The 13,369-nt window shown below is 35.2% G+C and overlaps 1 protein-coding gene across 7 annotated transcripts in view; it reads left to right on the forward strand.

The window, feature by feature from the left end:
* The window catches only part of LOC106868443 (uncharacterized), a 79,843-nt gene that overhangs the window by 26,961 nt on the left and 39,513 nt on the right, over window positions 1–13,369 (forward strand). For 3 of the 7 annotated variants that reach the window (XR_016243893.1, XM_052971905.2, XM_089361245.1), the window contains exon 2: window positions 12,633–12,679. The exons of 3 other annotated variants lie outside the window; for them this stretch is intronic. The gene's annotated coding sequence lies outside the window, so the exon portion shown is untranslated. Of the gene's footprint in view, window positions 1–2,009; window positions 2,114–12,632; window positions 12,680–13,369 lie in introns of all 7 variants that reach the window. One more of the 7 variants, XM_089361236.1, reaches the window with a different exon arrangement.

Below are 13,369 nucleotides of genomic sequence, written 5' to 3' on the forward strand. Positions count from 1 at the left end.
TCCATTATAGCTTTGAAAAAGTAACTGTTAAAATCAAACTGCACTCTTCAAAACTTGAACTTGTAATACTTCGACCGTGCGAACCAAAGGAAATGGTGATGTAGACGGTAAAGGCTCCTTTTTACCATGTCGCACGGTCGAACACAAAACAAGATATATAAGTTGGAAGGCTCGTAAGTGATACGAGCCATAGTGCCAGTAAGAGAACTTAGGACAAATTCAACCGTTAGATATATAATGAGAATAAATTTATTAACAAAGTGAAACTGCAGTTCTATATTTAAGAGATGAGGAATGAAGTTAAAATAATAGACAGGGAACAACACTGGAAAATACGAAAACTAAAAGAAGCAGCACATATGCTAGGACACAACAACCTCCTAAGCAGACCGAGTGCAGATATGAATAGCATATGGGAACCGGTATTGAGGAAGGATAGAAAAATAATAGATTTATAAGCCTTAAAATTCACGAAGGTATACAACAACGTGAAGTGACGGACAGTCGTATAAGCAATAGTGTGTGTCACAATACGTGAGTGTACAAGTGTGCGTGTGAATGAGAGGAAACACAGAACATAGAAAGAGTGTCTGTAACATAGAATGTAAAAGGTCTGAAACACTGAGAATAGAGAAAACCAGTTCGTACAAGAGTTACACAAGGAGATAGAATGTTCATACGCAGGAAGTTGTGGCCAGGGAGCAGAGCTGTAGTATCACACTATGTCTGTTGAGCGTCGAATGCTGCGACCTGTGTTACCTGGTACGGAATATTCTCGCTGGTTAGTTCTGATTGTTGTTCGTGAGTGGAAACTCCACTCAAACAGGGTCGAGATAAAACCGCGCTTGTTGATGTTGGTGTTGCTGGCGACGACAATAGTAGACAGTACATTGGTGGTGAAGACGTCGGCGCTGGAACTGGCTGTAGCTGTGTTCTGTATGTGTGTGGTCAACGACCAGACCTGTGAGAGATCTGAAATCGAAGACGATTGCCGTCGTTGGATCGGGCTTATTTATAGGCGAAATAGGGCTCACCGGAAACCCAGAAAAACTCCTTCTCACGTGACTTTATCCCAAAGCCACAATTGGATGTAATGCCCCCTTAGCAAGCAGAACATGGGGACAATTGCCGCGCAAATAAGAACCAATCAGGATAATGGACAGAAGGGACCAAGGCAGCCGAAGGCTAGTTGTTAGCAGCTTCGTTATCATTTATGATTGAATGCCCGAGAGAGAGAGGTTTCACTACAAACTAATAAGATCATGGTAAAATTACTACCTGCTTTTATAGCAAGGTGATGCAGGTAGTTTATCCTGTCCCCCTCAAACTTTTAGTTCATGCAATTGAAAAAAAAAACGCATTATTTATGGGCTGACCCTGTGTGTGTGTGTGTGTGTATGTATATATATATATATATATATATATATATGGTGTGTGGGTGTATGCATGTATATATATGTGTATATATATACTTTTATTTTTTGTTTCAGTCATTTGACTGCGGCCACAAAGACACATACACATAAATATATATACGTATACAGATACGACGGGCTTTTAGTTTCCGTCTACCAAAGCCACTCACTAGGCTTTGGTCGGCCCGAGGCTATAATAGAAGACACTTACCCAAGGTGTTAAGCTGTGGGACTGAACCCGGAACCATGAGGCTGAGAAGCAACCTTCCTACCACGGAGACTTACATTCAAGACTTTAAGTTTCTGTGTCAGCATTTCAGTGATCATTGCATGTCTTCGGCTGTTACATGTGGTACAATCAATTGCAAAAAGCACAAAATAGATGGATACTTATATTGCACTTATATGTAGAAATTGACAAACTTCTCTTACATTTTCAGTTATATTGAACATCTTCCCCACACTATGCCCTGTGTTGACTTTGATTCCTGAATAATTCTCTACTCTTATTTGTATTTTCCATTTTAAGAGCTCATTATGTGAAATTAAAATAGTTAATTTTACTTGGTTTCCCTCTTGTGTTTATCATATTAGCCATCATTCAACAACGCCTGGAGTATGTTTTCATACATCCCCACCAAAAAAAAAAAAAAGAAAGAAAGAAAAAGAAAACGCCGTTTGTCATTCTATAGAAGTAGGTCAGTACTTTATCTATAAAACTCCTTTGATCTCCTCATTTCATTTCATACTACAGTTATCAGCCCTGATAAACATCTAATTGTTTATATGTAGTTTGCTTACAAACGATAACTACCCCTCTCCATCCTCATATGGTGATGGGATGGATACTTGGATAAATTACATCCCCTCATCTCTCTTTCTTTCCTTCTCTTATATACCTTTTACAGACCTTAAAGATTTTTTTTTTATTTTGGCACAGAAGGTACTCTTCTAGCTTTCTTACATGTAATTTTCAGTATAGTGTTGTTTTATCAGAAAATCTCGGGTAGTGATTTAGCAGCCTTTCCTGTTGTTCGTTATTAACTTTTGATTGAGTATTCCAGGCTATCTTACCTGGCAGTTTGCTCACAGCTGCTTTTCTGTATGGACCGAGGGAGGCTTATAACTTTCTCTTCTCTTTTTCTCTCTCCCTCTCTTCCTCTCTCTTTATTATTTACAGATGTTTGTATCTTGGTTTCATGCAATCTGATCCCGCCCCAGTTTTCTTTTTTTGTTTTGTTTTGTTTTTGTGGTAAACAAGTTTTACAGTCTAATACTTTCCCTATTCTTCTACATTCATTGGAAATTAGTCATGAATATTGTAGCCCTGTTAGATTGATCTCCAACGTGAGCACAAGGTCATACGCTTTGTGATAATGATGAAATCTGTTCAATTCTCCCCGTCTTTTTATCAGCTTGTTTGAAACAATTGAGTTAAGTAGAATTTTCAGATTTTTAGGTGCAGGGACTGAAAATCTGGTATTAGGTGATTAGTCTATCTTATCGACTTCAGTGACCTCGGTCAGCACTTGACTGGCACTTGATGCTCAGTTGCCCATAACTAGATATGTTTCGACATTTTTCCTCCTGCGTAGGAGTGGCTGTGTGGTAAGTAGCTTGCTTACGAATCGCATAGTTCCGGGTTCAGTCCCACTGCGTGGCACCTTGGGCAAGTGTCTTCTACTATAGCCTCGGGCCGACCAAAGCCTTGTGAGTAGATTTGGTAGACGGAAACTGAAAGAAGCCCGTCGTATATATATATATATGTGTGTGTGTGTGTGTGTGTCTGTTTGCCCCCCCCCCCCTTCCCCAACGTCGCTTGACAACTGATGCTGGTGTGTTTACGTCCCCGTAACTTAACGGTTCGGCAAAAAAGGCTGATAGAATAAGTACTAGGCTTACAAAGAATAAGTCCTAGGGTCGATTTGCTCGACTAAAGGCGGTGCTCCAGCATGGCTGAAACAAGTAAAAGAATATATGTGCATGAAGAGTATATGTGCATATTAACTAGGAGGTGAGGCAAAATAAGCAATTTCTGATTTCTTGTTATTCTTTCCCCTACCTGTTTGAATGCTTAGTATTGCATTATCGTTTTTACTGTTGCATCATCTTTGGGAGTAAAAATCGGTCAGCATAGTTGTTGTAGTTGAGTTAGTAAACAGTCAGGTGAAACACTTTATTTTTTTTCAAGAAATTTTTCCTCAACTTTTGACCCGATTGTAATTGAGGTTGCTGATAAAATATCTGGATAATTTTTGGTGTTTAATAATCAAAATTCTCTTCTCTGTGGGGTTCCAATCTTTTCCTACATTAATGTCTAATTTCATTTTCAATTTCCAAAACAAAAACAAAAAAAAAAAACACTTTTAAGTGGGGCAAAATGAGTAATGACTTAATTTTTTCAAATTTTTCTTTTTAATTGTATGGTGTCTAATTATATCCGGAAAGCAATCACTCCAGCAGATCGTTGAGAAGCTATAATATATTATGTTGAATTTTTAGATTTAGTCAAACTTAGTCCATTTCTTGTGCTATTTTCCCGTGTTCCTCAAAATATTTGAAGTTTGTCTTTTGTATGCTGAAAGGGAGCAGAGATAGTATTCTGGAAATGTTATAGTGTTTTTTAATGCATTTAGAAAAGCTGATTTGCTTAGCTATAGTCTTTTTGTAAGATAGTGAACATTTGTAAAATTATTTTCTTTTTTGTCTTTTCTGTTTCAAAATACGGAGCGTTACACTATACCCCACCCCCAAAGCTGTGCCTGGTTGATCAGTTCACAAATATTCAAACCGTAACCATCCCATTTTTTTCTTTTTCTAGATACAGAGTGTAATTTGACTGCTATTTCTAGCAGGTCAAGCAACCGTGCAGAGACTCTCTCGTCCCTCTCACCATTATCATTTCGTTTCTAGAGTTAAAAAATAATCAATGTTTTTTTTTTTTAATTTGGAATTCTGGGATGGTTAGTTTTGATTCTTCGGTTCTTATTGTATATTTTAGCATCTCCCCGTCCTTTTATACCAGCTAGTTTTAAGCAGTTTATTTTAGTAAAATTTTCAGGCACAGGGACCGAAATTTTGGAGGAAGGGAATCGACTTCAATATTTGACTAGTACTTCATTCTGTTGACTCTGGAGGGTTAAAAAAAAAAGACCAGTGGAGGAGGGTTCAAACTCAGAACCTATATCGTTAATCAAATACACCGAATTATGCTATCCGACGCTCTATCGATTCTGCTGATTTACCACTTTTAATAGTTTAACAATAATGATACTATTTCAGAATGTGTTGTTTCGCGAACCATGATTTTTCTAATTGATATTTGTCTTCAAATAAAATTAAATTTAAATGTCTTTTTGTTGATTCCGCTTTTAGCGAGTTTCCATTTACCGCAGTTTAGATGTCATTTACCTTCTTGAAATAGTCCACCTCAGTAATATTAATTAGTGTTGGCATATTTAATGCCGTGAACTTTCAAATGCTAGCTAGATAGAAATAAGTATGCAGTGAGAATAAAGATATCAGGCAATGGCTGATTTTTTTTTTCCCCCGGAAAGGAGACGACTATTTTTTTCAACTTCTTCACAAAGTTGCATAGTTTTTGATGTCTTTGCTTATTGAACTGTGGGAGCATGTACTCTCTCTACCCCACTCTCTCTCTCACGCACACTAACTGAATACTGTTGCATATAATTTCGAAAGTATTGTTTTAATTCCTTCATTAATAATAAAGATCTACTTGCTCTCTCATATATGCGTCTGGATAGTAACTATACACTGATAATTAGCGTTTAAATATACTGTTGCAAAATTCAGTAATAGACTTAAACCTGTTGCCGGCCACTCTATTTTGTATCATTCGAACCTGGGCAAATTTCTCCATAGGTTTTTTCTCCCTTATTACCTTCATCACTCTCGCTTTCGATGTAAAGCAGTCATGGGCGCTGCCCTTCCTTCTCTTATTCAGCTATAGCGAAAAGAATAGAGGTTATTTTTTTAAAAAAACACTTGGTAGTTACTTGAGCCATTCAACAATATAACAGCACGTATTTCTTTTACTGCTGGTATGAATTAAACAATTGTACATTATCAGCTTGCTGCACTTTGTCCTGTTCGAAACCAATTTTCTACTCTAGGTCAGCTCTTAACTATTTACTTCATAATATTTGGCCTAGTTTAGTTGTGGTTTCGACCATTTATTTTTATTGCGTATCTATGCCATTTCAGCTATGACATTTTTTTTTATTCTTTCATTTTCTTACTTCAGCTTGTAATATCCTGCAGCGGATAGCTTCCCCGTCATATACAACACTCCTGTCTAAATACGTTTGTATTATAGCAAGCAAATGAGCCTCAGTTTGGTTGCTCGGCCTGCTAAAATAGCAACTAAATCTTCTTGAAAGCACACTAGTTTTAAAATAAGATAGTCCTAGACATAGATACTGTCTGGGGTGGGGGCGGGAGTAGATCAAGGATAGAATGTGTCTGTAGATATCTTCGATCAAAGCGTATCAGGAAATAAACAAAAACTATAGCAACCTCCACCCCCCCCCCTCCAAGTTTTCTTTTCCATTGAAATTCTTTCATGTCGCAGTAAGTATTTAATGAAAATATAAATTGTATGAAGAAGAAAAAAACTCAATAGTTAGTTGGCAAAAATAAAAGCTTAAATAAATAAATGCAAAGAAAACAGGATAATGGATTTTTATCCCTTATATTTTTCGTGATTATAAGTTTATTTTTGTTTTTTTTTATGTGCATTACAATTAATTTTCGAAGTAATGAAGAAGCTCTTCAGCATTTTAACACTTTTTCCATATTTTCAGTTTTTTTGTTTAAGCTTATTTGGTTTACAAATTGGTGATATAAAATGTAAAACAATACATTCTAAAAGTATGCTTAAATCAATAAACTATAGATTAACAACATAAATAAACAACCTCTTCTATAATTATATTATAATTCTTATAATATATCGTCTCTAGTGCTATCTTAGCGTTTCGCTTGTAGCAAATACAGACCTGAGGTTTATCTTGCTTCCAGCTAAATTTATAATATATCTAACCTAAGAAGTTTCACCCTTCTACAGCTACAGGAATGGTTTAGGAAAAGAAAAAAAACATTCACTTTCTTGTTCTATTAATAAACATCACACACTGAAGCTACATGCCTGTGCCTTCACATATACTAATAGACACATACTCTCTCTCTCACTAACACAAGTTCACACTTTTCTCCTTCATGGATAAAATGGAAATTAAGCTCTGCTTGAGAGTACAGTCAGAAATTATTTTGAATGGAGGATTGTTATATTTTAAGATTACATTAACTCAGTGGTCCACAACCTTTTCACTGTCAAGGACCCCTTTTTAAAGGACCCCAGGATATTGAAAGGTCTGTCAGTTTAACATGTTCACGGATCCTCAGTACTACCTTTGCGGACTACAGGTTGGGAACCACTGCATTAACTTACAAATTTATTCATTAAATTTCGATTAAATCGCCAACTCTGTAGTATCTCTATTATTTGTTGATATTTAAATGTCTAACTGCAGGTGCAACTGGATAAATCCAGTTTCACAGCTTCTATGTTTGCAATAACTTTATGGAGAAAAGAAAATAGGTTTAGTTACAAAATCTTAAGTTGTTCACTATTCTGTGATTGGACATTACTTCAGAGGCACGCGATTTCAGGTTTTTGAGCTCGCTGCATGCATCATCAATAAGTGTATTCTATCACATCATTGCATCATTCTTTAGCCTTGTGAGTGAAACTGAGTACACAGAAACTGTGCAGAAGACTATCAAATGGATTTCACCTGTTGTTCAATTTAACACCATCACCTGACCCTTGGCTGATTTTATTCCAATTCCTTTCTTTCCCCCTGTCCCTATCCTTCAGAAAAAATAAAACCTTGAGTAATGCTTTTTTTCCCCTCATGAAATTAAGCCGTATACAAAAAATGCAATAAAGATATATATGAGATTCATAATTGTTCTTTTACTTTCTTTTTTTTTTTTTTTTTTTTTTATGTTAGAAATATTGTCTTATTCTTAATGTACCTGGTGTTTCTTCTGTTTTGTCAATACAGTTTCCTCTTTCTTCCTCGCACACCCTCTGAAGTTTGATACCTTTTCCTGTGATTTATGAGACTCCTGATAGCAGATTGTGTGGGCTGATGTGTGCAACTAAAACTTTGTGTTTTTGACAGTTATATATTTGCTAATGGTGCCTTTCCTTGTTGTCTTGGTCTTAACCACAACATTCTCACTTACATGTATGGTGTCTTCTTGAGATCATTTTCTTTTAGTAGGCTTGAAAGAAATGAAGCCAGCATACTCCACTAGATGGATAACGTCAGTGTGCATATATGACAGTGTAAGTGAATTGAGAGAAAAACTGGGTATATGAGGCATCACCAGATGTAGTGTGCATGTGCTGATATGGTCATATGATGCATGTGGATGAGGACAGCTGCATCAAGAAGTGCTGAGCCTCTAATTGTGGAGGGATCGTGCAGGAGTAGACCCAGGAAGATGTGGGACAAAGTATTAAGAAAGGATCTCCAGATGTTGGGCCTTACAAGGAACCGAGACATCTGGCAGTTTGCTGTGCTTGAGAAGACATGTCAAGCTAAGTAAAATCGTGGCTGTCCTTGCATACAGGCATGTCCTCTACATCTTTCTTCAGCTAAGTGATCCTAATCTTGTGGGCTCATGGGTGCTGGTGCCCATGTCAGTGCCATGTAAAAGTGTCTGTGCTGGTGTCACACAAAAGCACCCATACACTCTGAAAAGTGGTTGGAGTTAGGAAGGGCATCCAGCTGTAGAAACCAGCCAGATCCTGTCAAACTATCCAACCCATGCCAGTATGGAAAGAGACATTAAATGATGATGATGATGATTAACTATTATATGGTGTCTTTTCCCTGAGGAATGTTGTAAATATGAACTTTACACATGTATCTACTTGCATTTGTGTGTGTGTACCATATAGTTGATATTTCTTTTATTTATTGCTATTAATTTTATACCTAAACCAATTACATTGATTATTGGTTTTTGTATTAAATTTGAACTTTGTTTCACCCAAGGTGCTCATTGCATATCAGCATTAAGAAACATAAATTAGTAGGTCTATAATATAGCTATTTCTTTTAGTTTAAAGGAATGAAAGGTCAAATTGACCCTTGACTGATTTAAACTAAAACCATAAGCCACCAAAATTCTTCAACTGCTTCAGTCATATATATATATATATGTATATATATATATATACACTCAGTATCTTTTGTTGTGAAGTCGGTTGTGTTAAGGGTTTGTATTACTGCTTCATAACCATTGGTCCCCTTTTTAATAGATATAATTTAACCCTTAACAGTTACTAATCCTTTGCTCTTCGCATCTTGTAGTAGTAAGTAGTACTATTACTCCTGTATTTAGAATGGCTCTTTTTCATTACCTAACAGAATGTTTTCTTATGCTCAAGAGAAAAACCATTTGCCGATGAGGCAAGCCTGGCATCGCAAACTACTTCCAACCTTTAGCTAATTATTGCTCCGTTCTCTATTTCTTTCAGTTTGCCTGCCTAAGATCACCCCTCCTGCTCTATTCCTCCACTCACTACACTGTTCTCCCTGACTTTCTTGCTGTTTCGTTGCTTAGATTCCATAATAAACACCCAATGTATTCCTGCTTAACAGTCTCATATTTTCCTATTAAAATTACTGTATTCTGTAAAAAAATAAGGCCTATACATACATACATATATATAATGCCTTGCACGCCTGCTTTTCTACTATAATTTCAAGGGGAAAATTATAGGACACTTTTTACAAATGTAAATATTCTTCGAATGAATTTGAATGACTTCAAGCATGTTCGATTTTATTTGTATTTCTAAAGCTATAATCACTGTAAACTTATCTTCCGTTGTTGTTAATTAACAAATGCATAGCCCCCAAAACCCCCCAAATCACAGTCAATGTAAATAAAAACAAAACATTAAAACATTCTTTGAAAAATAAATGAAGAGGTGTTAATTAGAAAAAATATAGAACAACACACTAACCATACAAACGTTGTAGACTTCTAGTTTAGAAGACCTTATACTAAGCTGAAAAGCAGGACGTCACCAATCTGCGAGGGCTTGTGAAGGTTAAGGTACTTCCCTTCGTCCTCCAGTAAAATTAATAAATTTACTTTGGTACGCTTTAATTTAATTCATCTGCAAACCTTTCAAGTTGTCTCCCTTAGTTGTCATTTGCCTCCCTTTAGTGCAATTCGGTCTATTGCCGTCATTTTTAGTTATTTTCGCAAGTCAACTGGGTAGTACCTATTAGGTTCCTCATCTCTTAGAAATGGATTCAAAAAGATTAAAAGCGAAGTCGGTTCCGGCGGTATTTGGACTTAGAACACCTGGAAGAAATGCCGCTCGGCATTTTGCCCTTCGCGCTAATGATTTTGCCAATCAAATGTAGTGCTTGCTAACAGAGATTAAAATACGTAGAGGTTTACGGTTGAAAGGTCTCTGATAATAAATCGGTTTAATCATGTTTGACCTAGAACCAAACAACAGAGGCATAACCATTGATTAGTTTCTCCACCCCGATAGGCCGATAATTAGGAACTCATACCGAAAAATCGCCGCATATTTTTATATATGAAATTTTGCAGAGATACGTTTTTGAGATTGTAGATTATAATATAATGCTGATAAAATTTAGAAAATAGTTTTGGTAGAAAGGTCGTTTCAGAGCATTTTTCTTCCCTCACCTACAACTTTGTTACCAAACAATACTAAATTACTTTAGCATTTTCACTTTTTTTTTTTTATCGGATTTATGTGTGAAGTATCAACACTACGAAACCTAATTTCGAAACGTATATCCGCAGAACGCCTTTGAAAAAATATGTATTTTAAAGACAATCAAGAAGAAACACAGTCAATGTGGGGAAAACGATCTGTTAATTCATGAAAAAAAAAATTTTGGATCTTTTTTAAAACGGGGGCCACATTTTTCATTAACGAAACACTTTGAAACTTGGAACACTGGTAGAATGTGTCATATAAAACATCTTTTTCTCTTAGTCTTCTTAAAAAAAAAAGAAATCCCAAAGTTATTCCATGTTAAAGTTGATGTATTTCTGTAATTTCAACCAATCACTGACGTCCATTCAGCCGATATACATTAAGTGCCGACTACATAAACAAACGATTCTGAAACAATTCTAATTTTTTTTTGACACTCTCCTAGAAAGTGGGAAATTGCGTAGGGCGTTCCAAACTGTAATCTCTTCAGATGTGCATGTTCTACATATCAAAAATTATGAATTTTCCTCGAAAAGAAAAGTGGGGCGAGCTTTTGTCCTTCAGCCTTTTCTGTAAATTCTCATTTTGGCAATTTTTGAATTTGGCTGCTATTTCTAGGTCACGCGGCCACATAGAGGCTTCTTCTTTGGCTCCGTACATGGAAAGAAAAGACATAATTGTATGGTTGTATCCAGCAATCGTGACAAGATCATTGCCTTTTTAATTGCTTTTACTTCAGTTTATTAGGACAGGATCAGCTAAATGAGTTTTACGTTGTTCTAAAGTAAGCATAAGAGAAGGAATTGCAGCGGGGAATGGAAACAATGAAAAACTGCAAAAATGAAGAATTCAGAAAAAAAATGTTTAATTACAAATAGAGGACCGGAAATATTAGTGTTTTATTCACTAATTTTGTTTAATGTCTTTCACCAAAACTTCCGTCACCAAACTTTTGATCATAACTGAATTGAGAATGTAGAAATTACGTAACTGACCCAGTTGATTAATTTCTGTTGTCATTATCAAAATACAAATACTCACTATAGCTCTGACAGTAAGATGACAACTATCTCAGTTGAAATGTTATGTATGTGTTGGGCTTGTAATAGGCAGTACACTGAGTGCACTGAATAACCCTTCTCTTACTTTACCCGACCACAGAGTAGCTATGGTCACCTGGTAATTTTCATTGAACTTATCAGTTTTCAGCTTTCCATGACATTTGACATGAGAAAGTTTTAAATAATATATTGAAGGTATAGCTCCTACAGCAAAATAAATGTCTTTGTAATAGCTTCGTATAAAAACAAATAGATGAGCCATTAGACCTGCTGTAAATATATCCAAGTTTCATGACAACATGCTTTGAAACTTCTGCAGATGCTTTCTTTGTAGCGTCACTAAGATTCTCCTTCAAATGGATTAATAATTTATGTGTAGGTCTTAAGTGAAATGGAAAATAGAACTATCAAAATGTAATTAGTTTCTGTATAACGAGTAACAAGTATATGTTCGTGTGTGTTTGTATATATATATATATATATATATACACACACACACACATATACATGTGTGTACACCTATTCATGTATACGCACATGCATACAGACACATGCACACACACATGATGGTGCAGATGGTATATCTCTCTCATTCAGTGATGAAGGTTCAGCTGTTTGATCAACTGAACTTCTTGCTCTTGAATTATCATGTAAGTGGTTAAGCATTCCACAGACACATGTACCCTTAATGTAATTCTCAGGCAAAAATCACTGTGACACAATTTGTGGCTAGGCTGTACTTTTTGAATTACAGATAAAACTCTTGAATAATTTAAGTGAAGCTGTAATATATTGAATTAATTAAAACTTATATTTTTTTCTGATAGTAACTCAGGCACTGCTAAACCCCTCATCCCTCTACCTCTTGTTACCCTTATTGCGTCCAAATCCACCAGCTCCACACAAACCGCTATGTCCAGTCTTTACTCTCCAAAATATCAGTCCTTTGGAATCTCACCCTTGCTATTGAGCTGCAACAGTTTACATAGAGCATTAAAAACATAAAGCTTGCCTGTCTTAGATGGCCTGCCGAGATCATGAACATTGTCCTTTCTTCCAGATTCAGTAACTAAAAACCACAAAAAAATGTTATAAGCAGATCTTTTATCAAATTTCTTCCAAATTATTGATAAGATATTCACTTGTCTAATCCTCATAATGAATTTTCTAGCTATATAATTTTCAAATTACTTAATTCAATAGCTGTTCTCTTTCAATATGACCATTTTAGATATAATACTGAAATATTATTGTAAAATTCCTGTCTTTTACAACTAAACTATATAGTCTATTCTTACATGTCTTTATCCATTATTATTTTAATTTATAACTTTTCTCTTACAGGTTATACTGTTTATTTTCAGTAAGGACCAAAGGAATTTGCAACCAAGGTTTTCAGTTTTTTTCTTTATTATTTCTTTATTTATTTATAACACAGATATTTTTTGTTTTTATCAATCATATATCAATCTATTCTGGAATATGAGGACATTGTTTTTATATAAAATTTCAAAACATATCCCACCAGGACATAATAGCTTACCACAACCCAAGGAATATACTTTTCACAACAAAACTCCATAAAATATAAAAATAATGCTTAGAGTAACAACATTTGTTTACATGAGAAATATATAGTGCAATTTAAGCCTCAAAAAGATTCTCAAACAAATTAAAACATATGTGGAAGAATACTTATCGCTTGTCTAGTTTCTGGAACCATTTCTGAAAATCCCTATATCATAATGGGCTTTGTAAATAAAACTGCTGTTTCATACTGGATTTATTTTTCATTGTGTAGTACCAGTGGTGAGCAGAGTTGGAGAACAAAAGAATGTTTTGGATATATTACACATTTTGTTACTCATATTTCTGTTGAAATACAGTCTTTGTTTCTAATTAATTCTGGAAATAATGAAGAATTTGTTATAACTTCATCATTATTGATCTGGTGTTTGGAACTTAAATTAACATGGAATTTTGGAAGAAAGTTTAATTTAGATCATTTTAGAACAGGAAATTTGTATTATAGAAGTAAAGGTGGTCGCAAGTTGTTGGTATCAAAAAGGTTAAATCAAATT

The sequence above is a fragment of the Octopus bimaculoides genome, chromosome 1 (genome assembly GCF_046866305.1).
Source record: "Octopus bimaculoides isolate indiv1 chromosome 1, ASM4686630v1, whole genome shotgun sequence".
NCBI lineage: Eukaryota > Metazoa > Mollusca > Cephalopoda > Octopoda > Octopodidae > Octopus > Octopus bimaculoides.